This window comes from Heliangelus exortis, chromosome 9 (genome assembly GCF_036169615.1).
Source record: "Heliangelus exortis chromosome 9, bHelExo1.hap1, whole genome shotgun sequence".
In the NCBI taxonomy this organism is placed as follows: domain Eukaryota; kingdom Metazoa; phylum Chordata; class Aves; order Apodiformes; family Trochilidae; genus Heliangelus; species Heliangelus exortis.
Window position 1 is genome coordinate 19,559,316 of NC_092430.1, and position 24,151 is coordinate 19,583,466.

The 24,151-nt window shown below is 39.4% G+C and overlaps 1 long non-coding RNA gene across 1 annotated transcript in view; it reads left to right on the top strand.

The window, feature by feature from the left end:
- The first annotated feature begins 3,609 nt into the window (after positions 1 to 3,609).
- LOC139799992 (uncharacterized) overlaps positions 3,610 to 24,151 on the top strand; it is a 199,490-nt gene continuing 178,948 nt past the window's right edge. The window contains exon 1 of the long non-coding RNA XR_011727537.1: positions 3,610 to 3,804. This is a non-coding gene — a long non-coding RNA (uncharacterized lncRNA). The remainder of the gene's footprint in view (positions 3,805 to 24,151) is intronic.

A 24,151-nucleotide genomic window follows, 5' to 3' on the forward strand; every position in this document is an offset into this window, starting at 1 on the left:
CACTGAAATTCACTGTGATGATACAAACTCACCCTGGGATTTTATGTAAAATGTGGATACTGAACTAGGGTCTTTGGTGATTCTCTTCCCATCCTATCTATCTATTCATTGTATCTAACTTGGCCTGAGAAAAATGACTCAGCCTTTTTTATGAGCAATGGGACTGTGGTGAATGTCCTGAAGCACAGCCTTCCCTTGGGCAGTCCTGGGAATTTCTGCTGTGCTGTCTGCTGTTCATGATACTTTAATTCTCTTTGCTAACATGGAAAGGAAACATCAGCAGTGCAAGAGTAGGAGGGAAGTAATATTGGATGATGTGTGTTAGCTGAAATTACAGAAACACCAGACCAGAGTGTGAGTCTGGTAATGAGCTCATGTGGGTGATGCTGCTGAGGTGAAAAGTAAACCCAGTATCCTGGTGGCTTGTACTCACCTTTTTTTATGCAACACTGGCTTGGATAATGTGTACCCAGGTAACTTTTACACCTTTTCTTGCAAACTATTGATCAGTGTTGCTATGCAAAGGTCTCTCCTTGCAATTTTCACCCTTGAAGTGCTGCATTTTAATAGGGAGGAAACTGAATCCTGTAATACAAGCTGTGTGTGATGTGAATGAGTAAACTATGGGAAAACATGAGACACAACGCCATCTCCAATATAAAAACAAACAAACAAACTTGGTATTTATCTGCCTAGTCAAACAGAGCAGGGTTTAAGATTTTTTTCTTGCTACTAGCATTGAGAAACCTGGCCAGAGCTGACCTAAACCCCTCTAAAATGACTGTTACTGCCCAGTGACTTTGGGTTTCTCAGCATAGATGCGACTGGGTAGGTGGCTGCTGCCAGTGTAACAGTTTGGAAAGGAAATGAAAGACCCATTAATTCCTTGAAAAATCTACGTGTGTTTTGCCTAGGGGCACTACACTAAGCATGACCTCAGTTTGCATTCTTTACTCTCACAGAAATGTTCTTGTCTTCAGCCCTCTTGCCAGTACTTCCTGTCTTTGTTGGGCTCTTCTGTCAGAACCCTGGTAACCCTTAACAATTGCACTTTAATTAAATGTGTCTTCTGATGGCACCCTCTCTTGGGGACTGAAGATCTGGAGCATACCAAGGGTTGGTCACATCTACAATGGATTGTTCTGTTTTTCTTAGTCTTCCTGGTTTGTTGTTGGTTTTTTGTTTTTTTTTTCTCTTTTTTTCTTTTTTTTTAGTGCTGTCTTCTAGTTTCTTACTATGTCAAATCTGATTGTTTCAGGTACTCTTCTAGAAGGTGACACTCCCTTTGTGGTTTTCTACCATGCAGTATCGCTATGCTGAAGATCACAGGTTCTGCTTTTGATTTCACTTTGCTGTCTCATTCTATCTTCTATCCTCTGGCACTTATCTTTGAGGTATTGTTTCCTTTGAATCTGCTGCCTCTATGCCTCATTCTTAATTATTCTGCTTGTTTGCTCTAAGGAGGTGTTCAGTGTGTAAAGCTTCTCTCTGTGCACCAGAATATCTGTGCAATGCACATATGTGAGGGGTAAGGCATTGAGGGCAGCCACAGGGCTATTGTGGACAGGGCACGCTAACACACTTTGTGCTCCAAATTTCTGCAACCTTAGTCCCTGGGGAATGGCAGTTTCAGTGGCTCATGTTGGATAACTTCCAGAATTGTCCTTTTGTGGGACTGAAAGTGGCACTGAGAGGTTTCTGCATAGCTCATGCAAACGCCATAAACATTTTAATAGAACTGAGGGATTGAGAAGACATAGCTACTTTATGGCATCTCCAAGACATGGACACTTATCCAAAACAGTAATTCTCTCAGTGCCCTTATTTCTTTGGGGAGATGATGATGAGGGATTTCTTTTAACACCTCTAGAGGACACTGAGACCAGTAATGTTCTTTTTAGAAAGGTTATTACAACAACAGATAGATATTTCTTGTCATTATACACAGTACAGTATCTGTTTCCAGACTCATTGCTTTAGTACAGAGCCATTTTATTGAGGTATTATTCATTGATAATGGTTGTGTTCTTGCTGTATATTGCCAAATAAATGTAACAATAAATGAGCAAATATTGCCCCATGTGCACATGTCTGAGAACCTACAGTCACTGAAGGTTATCAGTACAAACAAGCTGTAAAATAGCCAGATGAGGGCTTAATCCTGCAAAGGGCTCCACTTGCTGCAGGGAGTCTGCTTCTGCAGGAGTCCCAGCAGATGTATTTGTCAGTCGTGGGCTGCCAGCCTCTTCCATAGACACAGAGCTCAGGCAGGATAGGAAGCAGGCCCAGAGATGGGCAGCACAAATAATGTATACCACAGAAAAGTAGCCACCTCTTTGAATTTCAGGCATTTTGTCATTAATGGCCACTACCAGCCCCCTACAGCTACCTGAAGCCTCTCCGGGTCCTATAGAGCTAGGGATTCTCTTATGTTGTTACCAGGTTGTTAATGCTTCCATGAGAAAAGCACCAGAAAAAACTTGGCTCACCTGTTTGTTCAAATATTTATGTGTAATATGTAGATCTGTTGGTTTTGTACTTGGATAAAATCATGTAAAGTACAATTCACACTATGGCCTGTGGAGCCCAGGCTCTCAGCTGTGTGTTGCATCAGGCTCTCAGCATCAAAAATGCTTGGGATCACTGGCTGAGTTCAGGGTCTCCTGGCTGTGGTTCATACCTTGAGTTACAAAACACAGGCTTCAGGCCACTGAGTCTTTCTCTCTCTCTTAGTTGCTGTAAACGAGTTTTGCTCCAAGTCATGGTGCTCTCTGCAGAAGCTGTAGGTACGTTCCATAAGTTGCTGCCCTTTAACATAGGAGATGAGTAAAATACAGCATTTGTTCATGTGTTGGAGTAGCCCTGAACATGATTATAGGCAGTTACATTTTCCAATCTGTCGAACTCATGTTGTACTGTAAAACACTTTGCAGAAAAGGTATAATTTCTTTGGTTTGTCTTCTGTGAATGGGCCATTTAGGATGAAATGCTGCATGAACCCTTGTGATGTGATGCTGTAAATTGCCAGCAAAGTATATTCCCCCAAGTGACACCTCAGATAGATGCACACTTCAGACTGATGTGATCTTTCTGCTCTTACTGCCATGGGAAGGTCTGTAACAGTTACTACCAGAACATTCCCTATCATGTAAGGGTGAACCAAACCCCTGGGAAATTTTGTTTGCTTCAGAATCCTCCATCAGTATCTGAATGAGCAAACTTCATATTCACAGCACGTCATAACTTCTGAGCTTTTCTGACAATTTTCTCCCTCTGGTGATAAACTGGGCAAAGGTTTCTTGGCATACTGGAGAACATCTTCTCCATTGAAGGCAGAAGGAGACTGCGTATTAATTGCTAAGGCTCAGCTTTGCAAAATTCTGAACTCTTGGTATCAAGGGTGCCTCTGGGATTTACGAATTCTCCTTAGTTTTGTTTGCAAAACTGCAGGTTTTGTATTAATATTTTACCTCTTCTTCTACTGCTCTCCTAAAATCTGCTGTGCTGGTGATTTTGAGGTGTTCCCATTGACTTTCTAGATGTTGGCCCAGATCCTCTGAGGAACTGGTGAACTACATTGACTTGAACTCTTTTTCCTTGTCTAGGTTTCTGCTGACTGAAGAGGAGGGAGGCAGAACAGCAGCCTCACAACAGCTCCCTATCACTGCAACCTCAATTCAAACCTTTGGTGGCTCTGGGAAAGTGGCAGGAGCTCAGCTTGCAACCATTAACCTTGACTGACAGAGTGAGCCTGCAGGAAGAAGAAGCTCTCCAAAGTATTGCTTTGACCCCATAACATGCCAGGTTAGTACTAGCTTATTTCAAGTAAATTCAATATGGTTACACCAGGGATCAATTTGTTCTGAAGATTTTTGGTACGCTCTTAGATGGAAGTGTCAGGTATTATTAGCAACAGTAGTTTATCTTGTGAGATAGTATTAAGAACCTGATAGAAGTGTGATTTTGTTTCATTCTGGCAAAGAATATAGGAAATGCTGTTTGACTCCCTTCACAGCATGGATTAGCAAAATTAGATGTGTCTCCTTTGCACTAACAAGCCCAGAACAGAATGTGAGCCATAAAATGAAGAAAAGTCCTTTCAGACACATACACACAAAAAAATCTGTGGGAAAATAAACCACCTTGGCTTCCAGGAGGATAGATTATTATAGTTCATATCTGTAGGGCATCAATTCAGCAGGATTTTTTGTGCACAATGACATGACTTTATAGTTTTATTTACATTTCCTGAAGAGTTTACATGACTTGTTGCTATGGGGAACACTGCAGTTGTCTGGGATACTCTTATATTTACATCACATACACACACCATTCCGCCTATATCTTGACTTGATGATGCTTGAAAAATCAGTAGATAACTACAATGGACCTGTTAATGTAACAGTGTAAGTCAGGCTTTAACCTAATAAGGGTAATTTTGGGTCTTTATTTCTTTTTTTTTACCATTTGCTTGTTTTTCCTTTCTTTGAAGTTTCCATGAGTAATGAATGTGGAACCCAGACAAATCTGGAAGCTGGTAAATCCTGTTCTCTGAGGCTGCATATAATACTGCTTGTCCTAAGCAAGATTTATGGAGCAGCTCATTTCTGTACAGGCACCCCAATAAGTGACCAGAATCTAACTCAACTTTCAGCCCCTGAGTGCCAGATGTCCCTTAGGCCAGGGGCTGAGCATTTCTGGTAGCATAGCCCTGTACAGGCATAGTGAACACTTGAAATTTTCCCTGAAATCTTTTGAAAATCTACCCTCAAGTCTAAACCCCCACCTGATGTAGTGGAACAGGGAGACTTCATTCATTTTCATCTGGTGGGCCTTGAATCCTGTCCCAAACGAGTTTCACTTACAAATAAAGTTCAACTTTTAGTAGAAGTTAGGTGAGGACAATAAGCATGAGTTAAAACAAATCAATATTCTGAAGGCTGCTGTTTCAAAGGCTGTCTCTGTGGAAGTTCAGTTCACAGACTATGCTCACACAGTGAGGAGTAAACAGAAATGTTTCAAAGTATTCCTGGAAATTTCCTTCCACAGCTGTCACCTTAGGCACACACCATCCTCTGCTTGGTTTTACAGAGGATTGTTCTAGGAAAGTCTTGAATTCAGAGCTCACACCTCAAGCAGCAAGGCCTCAGGCTGTAATGAGAAAATTGCCTTTTTTTTTCTTGATAGATTCTTTTGAGCTGGAAAGAAGTGTCCCCTCTATTAAGTTTTCTCTTCTTCACTGCCTCCATTCTTCCACTGCTCCCCACTTTAAACATTTCAAGATACCTGGCTTCCCAATGTCAGAAAGAAGCCTGTACAGTGTCATAAAATCTTCAGAGATCTGGTTGAATGCCACAAAGTTATTGCTCATTTCCAAATGATGTTATTTTGGTTCTGAGTGACTGTGCATCTCAGCCACATTCATGTTCTTCATTATTAACTAATCTCAGATGTTCACACTAAGCTACTTTTTCTCACATGACTGTGTAACGAATGAGTTTCAGAAAAATTGAATAATTAGATGGATGTTCCCAGAAAGAGTATTAAATGCATGTCATGTATTATCCCGTATTTCATTAATTATGTATCACTGGTAATCCTTATTTAGGAAATTCTAGTTAACCAGTATTCCAGGAATGGTATCATGCAACTTATGCCATAATTCTGTAATCATATAAAGTTGTGAAAAACTGTCAGTGCTTCTGGAAGATGGTGCTGCTGCCTGCCTGTTCTTGCCCCTCACCCTCTTGCCCCTCCCTTCTTCCACCACAAGGCATCACAAAGGAAAATCTTAGACAAATGCTTGTGTTGGTGCACAAAGTAGCTGGCAGCACAGGGTGTGTGCACGAGCTTCTGGAAGAGAGCCTGACTTTGTCTTCTGGTGGCCTGTGTAAACTGGCTTAAGCTGATTGGTAAATGACATTTTTAAAATGACTATTACCCATTCCTGAGGAGGAACTGGTGTGTAGCCAAAGCAACAAGTTTGTGAATGCCTTAGATGGCAAACGTGTTTTAACTTCTAGATGTGGTTGCCCTCTCTTACAAAGCCAAAGGGATCTCCTAAGTGCCCTTGTCTGGTCTGTGGCACCAGTAGTCCCCATTGTAGCACTGTATGCTCCCCATTTTAGCACTGAATGCTAAGTTTTCAGGTGGGGTTGAGAGTGTGGCCTCAGATAAAGTGGTTCTCTGTGCCCACTGGAAAAGTTTGCCTGGTTTTATCAACAGAAAGAAAGAAAAAAATAATAAGAAAATTACTGTATATTATGTTAAGCTTTTGTCCAGTCCAAGTTGGGACATTCATAACCACAAAATGGTTTTCTTCTGTCACATCCCAATGTCCCCAGTGCTGTCACCTGTTGCATTTCCTTATACATTCATTACCTGGTCTAATCACAGACTGGCAACCAAGTGTATGCCACTAGAGAGAGAAACACCACAGGTTTTTAAAATGCAAAAGCAGCATGGCAGAGCACAGATACAAACCCAGCAGGCTGAGGCTTTTACAAACTATAAAAAAGCACAACATCCAATGTGTCATCCTTTCTACCTATATTTATAAAGCACGATGGCAGTTTCCCCGAGGTTTAATTCTTTTAATTTCTGGGTCAGGAATAGGCTGAAACAGTCACAGATTAAAAAAAAAAATTAGAAACAGTGTGGTAGTTAGAGAGGAATGAAAGAAAGACCAAAGCATAGTGCCAAATACTAAACAGCCTAAAGAGGAAGGAGTTAGGCAACAATGACTGCTGATCAGCCAAAGTGCTCTTGAACCAGGCAACAGCATCCTTCCATTTCCCATGACAGGAAGAATGAAAATTAACCCTTGCCCACACAGAATGTTTCCTTCAGCTCCTAATGAAACAGAGCCCAGTCTGGCTCATTTTGTAGGCACAGCTCAGCTGCTAGAAGAGCTGAGCTCTCCTTCTTGGCATACCTTGTCCTCACACTCTCCCTTTTGTCTTATGGATTGTTGACTTTTGGTTACTCATCTACTTCCCCCCTTCCAGTTCTGCCCTGGAGAAGGCACACAATGTGTCTGGTCTTTTGTTTCTCTTAACTGTGGGATTAAGAAACTAAGCAGCATATCTCAACAATGCTTTTTTTTTTTTTTTTTTTTTTTTTTGGACCTTGAGCAGTTTGTTTGTGAGTTTGATTTTGCTGTCTTCTCCTACAGTGTCTAACCTCAAGTCTCTTAAGCCCTTCTCATCTCCTCTCCAAGGTCTTTTCCTACTTTGTGTTCCCAGACCTGTTTATCATGCAGGGAAGGGGAAGCATCAGTTTACTAGAAAGGGAATTACACATTTAAACATCAGCAGTATGACACATATTGATTTTTTATTTTAGGAGGTAACATGTAAAACACATAAGTAAAATTCAGGCTTTGCTGATTTCCTTTGAGGTCGGGTTGCAGCCACTCTCACTGATATCTGATCAAAGCAATGTTCACAAAATGTGCAGCTTACCTCTGTGCACAGACTCAAATGTGGACTTTATCTGGAGATTTAATCCCCACTGGGTGATTTGCATCACAGCCTTGTGTGTTTGTGTATATTTTAAACTTCCAAATGGTACAATGATGGACCTCCAGCCCTCTATGCTGCTTTGCATCTGAATCAAGACCCTTTCCCTCCATGGCATCTTCTGCCTTGGATGGCTTTACAGACAACATAACACATCACTGCCTAAGTCCTCTTTGAGTCTGTATGCTGAGAGTGACTCTGCTCCAGACACACCTCCCATATTCAGGTAGTTGTCCTGTACCATGGCTGTTCATCAGCCTGAATGTGCTGAGTCCTAGGGATGTGAAGTCGTAGCATCCAGGTATGGAGAAACCTTGGGACTGCTGGGTGGCTCACACAGTGCTGTAGAGCAGGACCAAATGTGGGTTCAAAGATGAACCCACAAGTATTGCCACCTCAGATGTGGCCCCCTTAAGAAAAACAGGTGCAGTTTATGGCTCATCAGCCCAAGGTGCTGCAGGGCTGAAGAGCTGTTGGCTTCCCTAAGAAGACTTCAGGATTAACCCCAAGCACCTGCAGCAGGTTAGAGAGAGTTTTGCATTGTCTTTCAGCTCAGTTCCCCCCTGTAGCAAATGGGCAGCTTTATATTTGGCTGCCCAGTGAGGGGGCAAGGGAACCATGATTTATATCTCTGCACAGGGTCTTCATGGGCATGTTGTGGGTGCTAAGGAGAATGTGTCAGACAGGGGGATTGTACCTGGGGGATCACATCTGTCTTGCTGACCTCTTCTGCTTGAGGATGATCGACCTGCCAGTAGTGCTGCAGAGGTGGTAAGTACTGGTGTATTTTTATTTTTTTTTTTCAACGTGAGTGACTGCAGTTAGTGCCTGGTGGGTGCTGTTGTTCTCTAAGTGCCCAGTGCGGAATGGTCTGAGCTTGAGCTACGAGAACCCCTTCCTGACTTCTGCTTGCTGGCTGCCATGTACCTCTGTCCATGTAGTTGGTGTATAATCTACTCTGAAAAAAAAGGGTCCTTTCTGCAGAAACTTGTTGTAGCCTTTATTGCTTTAACTATGCACCCTACATTTTAATCCAAGCCTGTTGCGGCCCCTGCAGTTTCATTTGCTGTTTGTGCTCAGCTCCTGATTGCTCAAAAAACCTTAATGCTAACCTGTATTTATTGGTGGTTGAGTTTTTCCTGGTTTTGTAAAAAAGTACATGCTGCTTTTGATCATGAAAGGAATTAATGTAGGAAATCAGCACAAGTTGTCTACCTTTTGAAATCTTAAGCATGACGCTTTCTTTTCGTTTAATATCTTATTGGAAGTTGCTATTTAAAAAAATCATAGAAAAGTTTTTTGTAGTGAAACATACATCTTGAAAGGGTTTTTAAAGTATCAATGTAATTCTTAGAGAACCTTTTTTTTTTAACAGAAAAACTTTTAAAAATGCTGTTCTTAAATTTCTTGTGAGGTGTGCTGAAGTAACACAGAAGATGAAAGGAAATGACTTACTGCCTTCCAGTCAGCAGGAGTTCAAAGGTTGTGCCTGTGACCATGCATGTTTTTTATGGATTGGTCTGACTCCATGTGAGGGAAGGAGTAAAAGAAATAGCTGACTTATACTGAACAAGAAATCTAAAAAAATTTTGCTTGATGTGAGGAGCTACGATACATTATTAAAGGCAATCACTGTGCAAACTAAACCATCTCTACCAAGTGTTTCTAATTGATGGATTGCAAGATAGCTTCTCAGACAAGCTCCTGAGAACTTTGTACTCAAAGTGTAAAATGAAATTTTTAGGCACTTGGCTGACAGTGTAACTTGGCTAGCTAATTCTGTGGGTAGTTCTTGAAACTGGCAGGGTTTGTCCATATGGCTCTTGTAGGCTGTCAGGGGCTTGAATGGAAGTAATGCATTTCTTAAGGGGTTCTTGTACCCTTAGTAACATGTTCTCAAGTATTTTTATTTCTTGACTCTGCCTAAGAGGCAGTCCAGCAAACATTGTAGAAAGTAGTTTCTTTCTGCTGTCATTCTGACTGTGAGGATGTATTTAGTAATTCACTAGTAGAAGGCCAGAGGGCTTTCCTGGAGAAATCTAGGTAAAGACAAGTTAATCCTACTTTCAAGCTGAGTCATTCTGGATCATGTTTTAGAAACTTTGAAAAGTTTTCCTGAAAAAAATAACACTCATACTTAGGAAGTATTATAATAAATACTTTAGTCAAGTGTTCAGGCAGTGGAGAAGAGAAAACAATGGAAATTGTTATAATTAAAATTATTAACATATTGTATATTGCTATACAAATTATTTCAGCAGATGGTATGTAGCTCAGAATGTGTTCAGATCTTAAAATACTATTATCCTGAGAAGTGGAAATGAGAGAAAATATCTGATGCTGTGTTAACTGTCTCCAATCTATACAAGTCTTAAGTAGTCTAGCCCTTGGAATGTGAATAAAAATGTAAGATGCTGCATGGGGTTGTTGTGAGGCTCTTAGGACAACTCATGAAGGTGATGTGATGGACAGATACTTATTCCAAATCATCAGCTGATTTAGATCTGTCTCAGCCTTGAAAGCTCTGTGCTGCCCTGGTGCCTTGATACTGGGAGCTTTCCTGAGAGCAGGCAGTTCCCAGTAGCCCTCAGCTTTTTTTTTTTTTTTTTCTCTTAGATATCCAGCTGATTTATCAGGTGTGTAGCACTTCTTACTCTAGAGGTCAGTATAATGTTAAGAATGGAAATGGTGCATATCCAATTCTTTTTCCCTGATGAGATGTTCCAGGGTGAACTCTAAATTATACTTCTCCCCATATAAGATGGAAGAGAAATTTCATAGTGGGGAAATGTAAAAGCACAACAGCCAATATGGGAAGCTCAGAGGGCGTTAAAGGAAACAATCATTGAGCCTCATTGTTGAACGAAAGTTATGAATGCAGTAGTAGTAATTTTCTGAAGCCATAGACAATAACATAATGTGAGTGGGTGATGGAAGAAATTATATAGGGTGAAATTTAGAGAGCTGACAGCAGCCTACGCATAACTTAAGACTTATTTCTGAGGGCTTAATTGCAGCTTAAATAGCAAGGCCTTGTGCTCATCTTCTTCGTAGAAACAAATTCCATCTAGAATGAGCACCATGAGCAGAACATGAAAAACGTAATCTGATCAGCTGTAAAACTGCTTTGGGGAAGGGGTGTTCTGTACTCAGAACAGATGTGGGCAATGTAGATTTATGTTGTAGCACGCACACTATAAAGTTCTAATGCTGTGTTTCACCATAGGATGCACTGATGTTAGTCCAAAGAGATGCCATGAGAATATCAATCTTTAAACAAATGGGGAAAAGTGAGTAATGAGCACACCCCAGGCATTGTGGTAATCTACTCCATTTGTGTGTGAGCTCTGTGACTGGTAATGGTGAAAGCAATCCCTCTTACGAGTGCTTTGGGATCATTTATTCTACTTTTGGGCTGGCTTTCTGCAAGTATTCTGTAATGCTTACAAAAGTAAGTTTTCAGCTTCATTGTGTGACTGTGTAAGAGACAGCAAAACTGGATGGTCATGTCTCTGCTATAGAATGGTTGCATGCTGGTTGACTGAGACAAGAGAGTTCAGTACAGTCTCTCGGAGAGATGAGGCTAGCGAGCCACATTGCATAGTGAATATTAAGCACTTGGTTTTTCTGTCAGTTCTTGGAATGTTTTTAAAAAACATGGTTGGCAGAATTAAAGCTGAATCCATCAAAGTTGTCCTTAACTTTGCATGCTTGGATTTCATGAAATATTTAACTTTTTCTTTGTGTTTTCTGGAATCTAAGTTCCAAAATAATCAATATTCCCTTGTAATGTATTTTGGCATAGGTTCCTTCGAGTTTTCAACTTGAAGTCCTAACAAATCTCATTTTTCTCAGAACAGACAAGGTAGATTGAAGCAATCTCCTTATAGCCACTTTGAAAGCAGAAGCAGATGAAACCTTAGGAGTACATTACCAGTACTTTTCAAAACACAATGCTTGATGGATTTAACTGTTTTCATTTTAATTGAGAAGCAACCTGCAAATCATTGCTATTTGCTGGGAAGAGATCTGTTATTCAGATGTCTGCTAAATGGTTTGCATTAATTCTATTCTGGTTCTGGGTTTGTTCACAAACCATTCACAAATTGTCTACTTTTACTATTCACAGTGTGTGATTGGGCATGTGGTATACTTTCTGCTCTCTGGTTTAATGACTGAAACATTTTGACAGGGAATAGCAAATGGTGAATGACAACTAGAAAACAACATGCAACTTGGGGCATTTGCAAACACTTCCACGAATATTAATAGTTACAAGAGCACTGCTGAAGCCGAGGTAGCCTGACCTCTATGAATGATAATGATTCACATTTCAGCCATTTAGTTACAGATGTATTTGAGTCAGTTTGTCATTTGTCCAGCTCCATTAAGTTTCCAAGCAAAACAATTGTCTATGAATGATGCATCTTTATGTCAATTCGAGCCTTGAAACAGTGCAAATAAAGTCTAATTCTGAAGCTTGGCCACAGAGGAAAAAGTTCTCCAATTTCCATATCAGAATGATGAAATAACTATTGTACTTTTGTCCTCTAGTACTGTTGACACAGAGGCAGGTACAATTTTCCTGTTCAAGTAATTATAAATGTGGTGCTAAAGTCAGTTTGCCTGGACATTAGCATTAGAAACGCTGCATTTCTGTGATATAAAGCTAATTTAGGGTCATTTAAAGATATCCTCATGTTTTTATTTGAGTATAAAAATTAGCTTAGATTTATTTGATAAAAATCAATCTGTGTCCATACAAACCCTGTTGAGTTTCTTCACTTTTTCAGCTTAGTAATTGAAAAACAACTCTACTCCAGTTCAGAAGGTTTTGAAATGGTGGATGGTGTGATTCTCACACAGAATATGTGCAACCTTTTTGTAGTAGTAGCCCGGGGTTTCTGAGCTGTATGAATGATTATGATTTCGTAACACTGCAGGCAAAATTCTTTCCCTTGATCCATGCTGTAGATATCGTTTGCATTTTCTGCACACATGGTACTTTCATTCCCATCAATGGTAATTCCACATGCTGAATAAGGAAGAAGTATTTGCATTTGGGATAAATGCTTTATTTGGGCACTTATAAATACTTAACTCACAAGGGCAAATCTCCTGACTTTGATCTTGCTGGCGAGCTGCCCACTGGATTTGAATCCCTGGTTTGAAGAGTTGGTAAATGGGATTTTAATGGCCGGGGTCAGCAATGATTGTTACACAATTTTTCTTGCTTTCCCCACCACAAAGCTGTAGTCTGAAGTAAGGCATTGTGGTTTGGTTTGGAAGATTAATAGTTCTCTGCTAGGAACAGATTTTCCACTGGCCAAAAAGCAGTACACCCACTGATGAGTTTATCATTTGAACTTTTAATCCAGTTGGGAAGTTGAGATATAAACTCTTCCCTGATGGTGATTTGAAGTATATTTCCAGTTTTCAGGGTCAGATTATTAACCAGAGTAACAGTGATATAAACACATATTGTAGAGAGCATGAATCAGAGGAAGTGTCTGAAAAAGATCTTGCTGTGCAGGCAGCTTTCCTAGGAAACTTTGAAAGTCTGACATGTCGTGAAAAAAGACCAAACCAAAACAAAGAAACCAAAAACCTGGGTGTTGGGTTTGAAAATACCACACATATTAACAACCAGCTTATTTTTGTATAAAACTTCTCTTGGCAGCATTTTTTTGCTACTCAGAAGACTTTATGCTTTGGCCTGCCTAAGGAAATATTTTAATTTTGCTCCAAGTTATGCAGTTTCTAGAGTTTTTCTTTGCTTTTCTCTGTTTGTTGGAGAAAAATAGCAGCAGAAGACCAATCCAAACACCTGTATTGGATAGCCTCTAAGTTTTTACACTGGAGGAGTGTTGCTCACTTTGTGTACAGCAACATTGCTCTGGGCTGCTGTTAAGATACCAAAAGAGTGTAATTGTCTGGACATTTCTGAAGTTTGTCTTTTCATCCCAAAAGTACTGAGAAAAAAAAAATAAACCTGGGAGAAGACCAGTTGTGCTAACACTGGAAATCATTATGCATAGAAAATTCTGATATTCTGAGAAGTTCCTGTCCTGAACTGGAATAATATTGAAAGTATTTATGAACAGGGAGTTCCAAAGTAGTATAGAAATATTTAACCTTTTGTTTAGAACCAATATAACGTTATATGCTTTGGGACCGTGTCATGGAAGTGGTAGTTCAGGTGTTTCTTGCCTCTGTTCAACTGCATGAGTTAGTTTTGCAGCAACCATTCCCCACTCTACTTTATGACTTCCAAAAAAAAAGAAGAAACCAGAAAGTACTTTCTCTGGCAAATTCCAGTCAGGCAAAATCCTCTCACCTTTAACTGCATTTGAAATAATGCTGCATCCCCCTTAGATAGTGACTCCTACTCCAGTTGATGCAGGCTGCAGATTCAAGGGTGATTGGTATGCAGTGAAATCACACAAGTTTTGTGAATGATGTCAGTAGCATGTGAGACTGAGTAGTACCTGGGCTGGGCTTGAGAAAAGAAACTTTTTTGTTCTGGTGGCTTAAGCTATACCTTTGGATCAGGAGGTGAAGGCTTTTATTGCAGTTCTGTGAACAACCTGCCTCCTTGGATTCCGTGGTGGCTCATACACTTCCCACCTGCAAAGAGAAGATAGTCCCCATTGAGGAGCTATTCTCATATATTTAGATATTCAAACACCATTTCTCTAAATAAAATATGCACAATAAAATTTCTGCATATTGTGTGAAGTTAATTCTGCACATTGTAAGTGTGGGAGACAAGTGCAGGGGGAAGCAGCCCATTCCCACAAGTGTCCTTGCTCCACTAAAGGTTTTGCTTCAGCCACTAGGTGATGCAGCAGCTTCTCTTTGTGTCTGGGGAAGTCGTGGAGGCAGAAGCTTGGAGAGTCTGGCATGTAAATTATGAATGAGTAATTGGAGAAGATCCCCACTTCTCTAGAAGCAATACACAGACCAGATAATAGGCCCTGGAAAACTAACGAGGTGATAGGGTTTCCAACTTTACCTTTTCTAATTGCTTCAAATGAAACCCCATTAGAAACAGCTGGTCTAATTCTCAACTGATATAAATTGTCATATATTTTTAGATTTAAATAGCACTTGGCTGGTCTACCCCAGATGTAAACTCTGGCCTAGATTATGTGATAGCTATCAGCTTGGAATGGAAACTTTAGAGCTACTTTTACAGGCAATTTTAATTTAATGTATTATCAGGAAAATCCAGCATATTTCCAGGTATTGTGTATCTGAAAAAATAGCTGCCAATACAAGAGTAATAAGAAGACAGAGTAAAAGTAATGCATGCATCCACATCAACACTGCTCAGGGCAACTGAATGAAATTTGAGTCCAAGCCACATGCTGTAACAGGTAATCTAGGGCCAGATGCTGTGAGCCAAGAGTGTCTTCAGCTTCCTGAATTCAAAGAAAGAGAAAGGTATCTCATTTTTCAGTGGTGCTGAGACCCATATGGAGCTGGAAGCACTTTGAGTAAGATGACTGAAAAAATAGCTTTTTAGTGAGAGTAAAATGAATTGGATTTAAACAGATTTATCCTATGAGATACTGCAAGCCTTATTTTAAAGAAAATTAATAAATGATTTGTTGCTCACTCTAGGCCAGATTCTCATCTCCCTTATATTCAAAAGAAATGGCAAATCTGGCCCTCAATATTTGATGTTAATTGGAGCTCATATGACTGCTGAACAGATCATTGCTGCAGCACTTTCCTCCAGTGTTGTTTTCATAGATGTTGACCTGTGTTGAAAGAATTATCTTACCCCTGGATCTAAGGTCCAAGGGAATTGGATCATGGTGTCTGAATTTTACTGTGATACAGATTTATGGGGGTGGGGAAGTTTACTTGTTTATACTTTTCCATGCTGCATTTATTTTCTAAAGGAAAAAAATCCCAGAGTAGGATTAAAGTCAGAGGGAGAAATATTTTTCAATAACCATGAGCTATGATTTTTATTGGCAACAGTTATCTTTCTGACCTAATTTAAACTAATTTCAAGGAAGCTGATGACTATATATTGCTTTAAAAGAAAGAATTCAAATGTTGTTGCTCAGAAAATTAAACAACACAAAAATTTTTAGATATTTGAAGCAGTGGGGTTCACTTTTTTGGGGAATGAATTGTCTGAAAGAACTGGATTCCAGATTAATTACAAAATTAATGACACCTTTCCTGCATGTTAGTAGATTAATACAATTCCATAATCAAACAATGTAGAGTCATACAGGTAATTAGAGGTTATAAACCTAAAGCCCTGCAGTACAGACATCAATATAAATATACTCAACAATAAGGGATTATTATGTTAATCTGTATATTGATCAGTTAAAAATTAGTAAAAAAGCCCTATTAAAAAACATGTGGCTTATGATGGGACAGTAGATGATTAAAATTATCAAGTGACAGCTGACACATCCTTTCTGTGATGCTAAAATACCAAGTTAAAGCTAGGAAAACACGGTGGATAGGTCTTGTTCCCTACATTTCTTTCAATGCAGACAGTATAGATCACCGTTCATGTTATTGCTATTTGCATATTACTCTTTCCTATCATCACCTGTTTTGCATTAGCTGTACCACAGCTCAGTGTTTGAATTGCAGCCATGGCTGGAGAATGTTTTGCCACAATTGTTTCCATTGCAGTTAAAGCATATGAGGTACTATTAAAACTGATCTTGTGTTTTTAAATGAGTTGCACTATCAAAATTTCAGTTTGGGGATGCATTTTATTTGGCAGTGCTCTGATGGAAAAAATGAAGGCATTAATTTTGGGGAATGGGGGTCAAGGGATGGGAATCAAGACTAGGCAGAAATATGCAGAGCAGGGGACTGGCTTGAAGGCCATCTAAAGGCAGTGTAAATTAAAAGTCTTCAGTGAAGTTGGACCCTGTTTCAACATAACTTGGAGATCATATTCACATTCTTTTCTGCCCAATCTCGAAGACTAAAATTTACTTTCTTCAAATATGAGGGCCAAGGATTTCACATAATAACTTGCTTCCAAGACGGGTTTCAAGAAATCATTAATACTATAAAACCTGTTGTGAGATTGGGAGAGTAGCCAAGTGGTGGGACACCATACTTGCATATATTGGTAAGATTGCATTCCAGGAAAGAATGTAATCCAAAATTGACATCACCTGGCCATCTGTCTCAGTAAGAACTGCATTACATGCTGGGTAAAGTGATTCTAGAGGGAACTATGTCCTTTTCTGGATGTATTTAGTGAATTTTACTTTTTCACCTGCAGTTTGAAAGTGGATACATTTAAGAATTCAGAAATATTTCATGCCATTTGCTACTTTCTTTTTTTTATTATTTTGTTTTACACTGATGAACTGGGCTGAAACTGGAAGACACACCCAAGATCTCAAACAGCTGAGATCTTAGTGCCCTTCACTTGGGTGCTACCACCAATAAGGGAAGGACTGGATTTGTTCCATTGGTAGATGATGACATTAAGCTGACAGACTTGCATGAATGATCAGTGTTTCAGAATGCAAAGACACTGTGGTTTGACCTGACTGCCCCATGAGAAGAGTGGGAACTTTGGGAACACTAAATCTCTCATTCATACATATCCTTTATGCTGAGTGAAGAACATCGAGCTACATTCTGGGACACAATTTCATATGTGTGGAAAGTAATTAGCCTTAAAATGTGAAGGAACAAAGGGATTCTTCGTACCTTTTAATCCTCTTGCATCTCAGTTTTGCATCTGTAAAATGAGAACAATATACTGCTGCTCATAAAAGGGAAGATGTGTTGTATTCCTCATGAATCATGCAGATGTTGTGTGATGTCCCATATTCCAATGAAGCATACAAGGGAACAAACATTACTCTTGACAGAGGCAGGAGGGAGAAGGCTGAGATTCTTCTGAGTAAGGATATCTAAGGAAAGCACTCTGTACTTGGTCCTTCTGTAAATGTTTTCCACCCTTTTCACAGAATAAGCAGAGGATCTTGAAGAAAGAAGGTAGATCAGAGAAGGGCAAAATTTATATTCCCATGCATAGCAGGAGTGAAAGCAGTGATAACTTTGGTGTTTCTGGACATTCTGAGTGCTAATTAAAATGAGGTCTACAAGTATATTTAGTGCTGCCTTCAAGCCTCAGGGCTGACCTGGATGAAACAGTACATTGAAACAGATATCAGTGATTTTGGAGGATCCCTGTGCTAATAGAGATGACCACTATAAATTCCTCTTTCATAACAGCCTGCTTGTGGCTGGGGCCCTGCTCATGTCTGAGTTGGCATTCACAGACTGTGTATGTGACCAGGGCATGGTCCTGGCCTGTGACCAAGATGGCACCAGAAGCTGAACCATCATTCCCTGTTGGGAAGAGGTGGTATGACTGGGTCTGAGTAGAAGGTATTAAACCCCTTCATCTTTTGTCCCTACAAATATAACCTGAGGAAGGCTGTGGGTGGCTGTAATGTCACCATCTCCTTTTTTTTTTTTTTTTTTTTTAAGTTTCTGTTGCTCAATAAACATTAATGCACTGTAGGAGAGTTAGGGATTTTATTTAGCTGGAGCTGTAAAAGTGCTTGTTCCCCTCAAATTTAATCTCGTTTTTTTCTTTGTTCCACTGATGACTGGCATCATCTGTTCATCTCCTGGAGGGTTTTGAACTCAATTATTATGAATGTCTCTTGATGCCCTTGTTTTCTGTGCACAATTTCTATATTCCCATTATTTTAGATTAAATTAGCCCAAATCTAGTCCCCAGCCTTCACAAATTTAAGCCATGGTTTAGGAAAGAATATTTTTAGTTTCAAATATAGGAATTGGCTGGCTGGCTTGGCAACTCTGAGATTTTGAAGTGCTGATCTCGTTTCTTGTAGGACCTCAGTAGATGTTTTTGCCCTTTCTGCTCATGTTCTCATCTGCCCAAGACACACAGTTCAGAGTTTAGCACCTTGGTTTTGCAGTTCATAAAAATTGGCTTAGCCTTGAAGTTTTCAATTAAGCAATTGTTTTTGATTTGCTTTTTTTTTTTTTTAGTATGTACCTAAATTAGGACCAGGTCCTACAGCACTGAGGTCTTGTAACTGCATAACAGCACAATTCCCTTTTTTCAACGTAGATAACTCCTTTCCCCACAAACCTCCAATATTAATTTTGTGTGAAATTAAACTTTGGCTCAAAATGCAGGGGATGAAAAGTTCTGCTTATGGGGATTTTTATTTTGGAATATCTTATGTCAATTGCAAGAGAAATAATTTTGAAACAAATGGAAAGATGGGACTTGTTTCAAACAACCAGATTAAAATATGTAGATTTTTTTTCTTAAAGCTTGTTTTCCCTTCTTTTATTAAACCTCTGAGACAAGTTCAGTGAATTTGATCTGCATTTCAGTTGAGAAATAAGTCCTTTTTGTGAATAAAATATTTGCCTGAAACATATTTGCTTGGCTCTAGCAAAGTAACATATGGGCCTGTGTAATTCCTCTGCATGGGATGCGTTTAACCCCAGGTGATGAGCATACTGTCAGTGCTTAATAATCTGCAGCTGAGGATGTGTCAGGAATAATGTTGCAGTTCTTGGTATCTCAGCTTATTTTATACTTACCTGTGGTGGACCCTTACCAGAGGAAGATGGGCTGTCTCATGGACAAGTTCCCAGGTGCAGATTTCTCTCTCAACTGCAAGTTTCTTTTCTCTTCAACTGCTCACCCATGAAACACACCTGCAAAGGAGCACCGGGTAGCAGAAATGCTCTTCAAACCTCAGGCTACCATAAACTGAGCAATAAGCTTATGCTTTGTTGCTGAAGGAAGCTTATTTTAAAATTCCTTACTGCACCTTTGTTGCTTATTACCCTCCCATAGAGAGGAAGTGGGAGAAACAGTGTAGTGTTTGGTAGAGAACTGAGGAGGTGATGACCACAGGGTTCCACATCCCATAAGAACATTTCTGCTGTGCTATGTTGGAAGTTGTTTAAACTCTAAGTCTGGCCATACTTCAGAGTATGCTACTGTATTAATTTAATGACCAAAAAAATGAAAGATACTTGGACAGCTGAAGTTCTAATACAATATGTAAGACTGAATGAAAAATAAATTAATTTTAAATGGTTTGCAGACGTACAGAAGGTTTATTCGCTGCATCTAACATGCTCAGTAAAGTAATATCCTTTAATGTGCTGAACTCTTCATGCTTTCGGTGAAGCTGCATCTAATTGTAATGCTCAGAGCTGACTAATTCTGCCACTGTTTTCCTTTGAGAAAAATAGCATTTCAGGGTATGACTAACACTCTAAGTAGTCATTAATTCTTAATTAATTCAGATTGAAAATTAAACTTCTGTACTATACATATCAACCTGAATACCATACAGAACACATACACTCAGGCCACCTATTTTAAAATTAATATTAGTCAATAGCATGATTTAAAAACAAAAAACCACAAAACAGAACACACAAAACAACCACAACTGCTTGAAATATTAGCAAATGCCAAACAATTCACTAATAGACATATTGACTGTATTGTTGTATACAAATTGACATATTATAAATCTTTGTTTATGTTTATAATGGAGCTCAGCTTCTAGGAACATTTTACATTTGGAATATTAAGGATGAGCTTACAATCATACCAGTGTGAATGATCAGCTGTTATTTTTATTTATTTTAAGAGTATTTAATCTAACATTCCCAACTGTTTTCAGTTTGCCTTAATTAAAGGAAAAGGGATTATCAGAGTTATCTGCCTGTCATTCTCCAAGTAGAATTTTTCTCCCAACATTTCCTAGGGAGATGAATTAAAGCATTCTGGGTTGAAACTCACCTGTTCTTCATGATGCAAGAAATCTTTCTTCTAGAGAGAAGCCTTCAGATGTGGTCCCACTGTCACTTTCTGTTCCAGCTGTGGTTGTGAAAGAGGTCATAATAACCTGGTTAAGCAGACACATATATTTAGAGTTGGTCAGCTTGGTGTTGGAGCTGCCTGTGCTGACACAGCTGGATCCAGAAAAGGACTTCAGTGCTTAGGGACAGGCAGATGATGGTATCAAGGGGTTTTCCCTTATGTAAGGACAACAGATTCAATGGCTTGTACTTCTGATCATGACACCTTTCCCAGTGAAAGTGTTTGGCCAGATTTAGGCGTGTGTAGCATTTCGACAGCACTTAAGTGTTGTCCACTCAGACATTTAAGCAGTGTGTAAGTGCTACCTGCTACCTTCCCCCAATGAATTTTACTTGAATCTGTGTTTGGTTTAATTCATTCAGAAGAATGGCTATAAAGAACAGAAAAATAAATAAAAGGTTTAACCTTATTTATTTGTGTGTTTATATATAGACACACACACCTGAAAATGAATATACATGTGTACCTGCATGTCTGCAGCAGAACTATTGATGGGACATCTTCATGTCTACTTCTGAGGAATATTCAGCTTTATCTGTCCTGCATTCCTTTGATCTTTCCATCAGAAGTGATAAATAATGAATGCTTGAAGAGGCTTTGTGGACATTTTACATACAGCATAAAATGAAAAGAATTAGTGTCATTCAACAGAGCCATGTTTTCACTAAAAAGTGTTTCTTAACATAAGATGGGGGTAAATTAGTGTAACCCATTTGCAGTGCAATACAGTGAGAAATCACATGAAAACTGAATGAGAATATTTGAGACAAACTGTCCAGATCAATAGTGGGAATAATATTGGAGGAGCTGGCAGGAATGGATATTCAGCAAGGTGCTAGCCTCTCTAGGAGATGAGACTAAAGAAACCATTCAGGGAGTAGGCTAATAAGAGATTCCAAGAGCCTGCAAAAACATCGTTGAAAATATTCCATTTGAAGGTCTGGAACTGAACCCAAAGCCTATTTGGACACTTTAGCATGTGGCAGGTTATATTAATTTTTAAATCCATCATTTTGCAGCCTCTGAGCATCAGACTAAGCAGCTCTTTCTTTTCTTTGTCCTTTCTCTTTTTGCCAGGACCTGGCAATTATTTATCTCCTGGGCAGCAGTCACTGGAAATAGGTTTCCTGATCCCTTCTGGTAACTGGAGGAGAGTGGTGTCCTGAAATTTAAACCTTCTAATGAAGAGCTTAGGAGGGGACTGTAGCCTGTTCAAAGGCCTTTTCACCTTTCTACACAGTACTACACAGAAATTGGCAGCTATGAGGCTGCCAGCAAGATGACAATACAATTCTTTACAAGCCCCTGACCAATTTTTGTTCATCTCTGGAATTGGTTGTCCCTGCTTTGTGCATTCAGTTTCTTAGAATAAAGACGGGTGAATTTTAAACTACAATTTCAATGCAGCTCTTGCTTCTGTGCTGGTAATCAGGACACAATGTACTGCTGAGGATGCACGCTGTATTATGCAACTCACTCAGCCTGTAATTATCCCTGATTCCCCTCCTGGTGTAGCAGTACAGCTACTGACACTTACGTGACCGTTCCAGGCTGTGCACTCCTGCTGTTAATTAACTGCTGAGATAACAAACTATTGGTAGTGAGCTGGTCTTCAGGGATAGAAAGGATTTTAAAATTCAAGTTAATTTATTTTTAGGACTCTTGTGAACATGCTAAATATCCAGTGTTTACAGCTCAGAAACAGGATTTGTACTGTCAGGATCTTGTAATATTCCCTGGTGCTAAGTGCTGAAATGTTTTAAACCCTCCCCTTCTTGGTTCTTCAGTGGAAGTTGGTCCAGGCAGTTGTGTTGCTTGAAACATTAAGTGGTTCCCATGCCTTTTCTGTTTGGGGTTGTTTGGGGGGTCAACTGAGTGATGAATTACAGGGGAAAAAAAAAGGTTATTTTCAAGTAACAAGATACTCAGTGAATGATTGTGCCATTAAATCATGATAAATACAAATAAAATGCCAGTTTAAAATTATTAGGTGACTGGACGAGCCAGAAAGTAATACAACCTACTGAAGGAGGTATAATTCTTTTTTAAGTAAGTGCTGGGATCAGGCTTTGAGCAGAATTGTTGGTTGTGAAAGATAGGAAATTATTTACCTACTTTTGTATCTCAGATGCAACCTATGCCTTTGGCACCACTGTGAATAACTGCACAAATGCAACCTTATCCAAAATTTCAGGAATTCAGTGAAACAATTTCATTGATTTCCTACAGCTTCTTGACCTGAATTTCATTCAAATATATCTGCTGAATTTTACCCAATGGTACATGACTGCTAATGGGAAATGTGTGATTCTCCCTTCACCATCCCAGACTTGAGTCTCAGTAAGGTTATTATCAAAGTGTATTGTCATTAGGATATCTAAAATAAATGGGACAGGAGAAGAAAACTTGTACTTGAATGTCTTGCTTTGAAAGTTTACAAGGGCGAAAAGATAAACAATGATTTATTGTTACACTTAAAAAAAAAAATTACCATCTAGAGACCAAACATACCAAGAGTGTGTACCTATGAACCCAGTAAGGACTCCCCTCCACACACTCCTCCTGTGGGTATAATTATGGTATTTGACTTTTAAATCCCTACATGTTCCAGCATGATGATGACTGGAATAATAATATTAATTGAAAAATCTGATGTTACCTAGCAATGATGCAGCTTATGCCTTACCAGTGTGTTCTAAAGTTATGCCTAATAAAAGATGACAGGACTTACTTTAAGTCCTAATCCATCAGCAACACTATAATCTACTCAGGTGATCTGTATTTTCCTTCTTGCTCAGGTAAATAGCACAAAAATTGGATTATTCAGAGAAACTTTGAAGCAATGGTCTGGGAAGAGTTACAGTGTATGCTGGCTTTCTTTTGTCTTCCATAACTGGCACAGCTTCAAAAAATGTGCCTCTTCACTGAGGAATTTCAAGTTATTGGAATCAGGGATGATTTTTCTTTGAAGAGAGAAGTCACTTTTTCTCCTTTGTGCTGGAAGACACCAGCCATGTCTTCCATGGACATATTTGACCTCTGTTAGGCCACGGACAAGGGGGGGTGCAGGATGTTTATGCTTGCTCATGCCCATTCCTTGCTTTTATTTGGTAAACCCTTCTGATCAAGGCCTTCCCCATCCCATGGATATGTAGTAGTGCAATGAATGCAAATCTGATGCAGTATGTAACACAGTCCTTTCTTTTCTCCAAAAGCTGCTGCACTAGTTGGAAAACCAGGAATGATTGTAGGGGAAACTGTAGAGCCTGTTATCTGTGCTAGTTCCTTAACTTAAAGACACAGACAGGAACTTCATGTATCACCAGTGTGGTCCAGTCACTATGGAGCTCCAAATCCTGTTATTGGCTCCCAGGTCTAAAGATTCAATTTTAGAAAGGTCAATTTGGTCAATTTTCCCAAAAATTAAGCTTGAAATATCTGTTTATTTGACCTTCCAGTTCAGAGTTGGCATGAGTTCAACCTCCTGCTAAATGAATACTGCCTATTGATTTCATACAGACTTACACCAGTTCTGATATATTTAAAAGGCATTCCTTCAGCTTTCTGAGGCTTATAAATTGAAGTATTGTAAGGCTGCCAGGTGTCAGTTACCTGGAGAAGATATTCCAAATGAAAGTCCTTTGTGTAGCTGTCTCTTAACACATAATATTTTTTGTGTGTGAAGTCAGCTCCTGGATTAGGGGTTTAATACCCATGGCAATCTGGG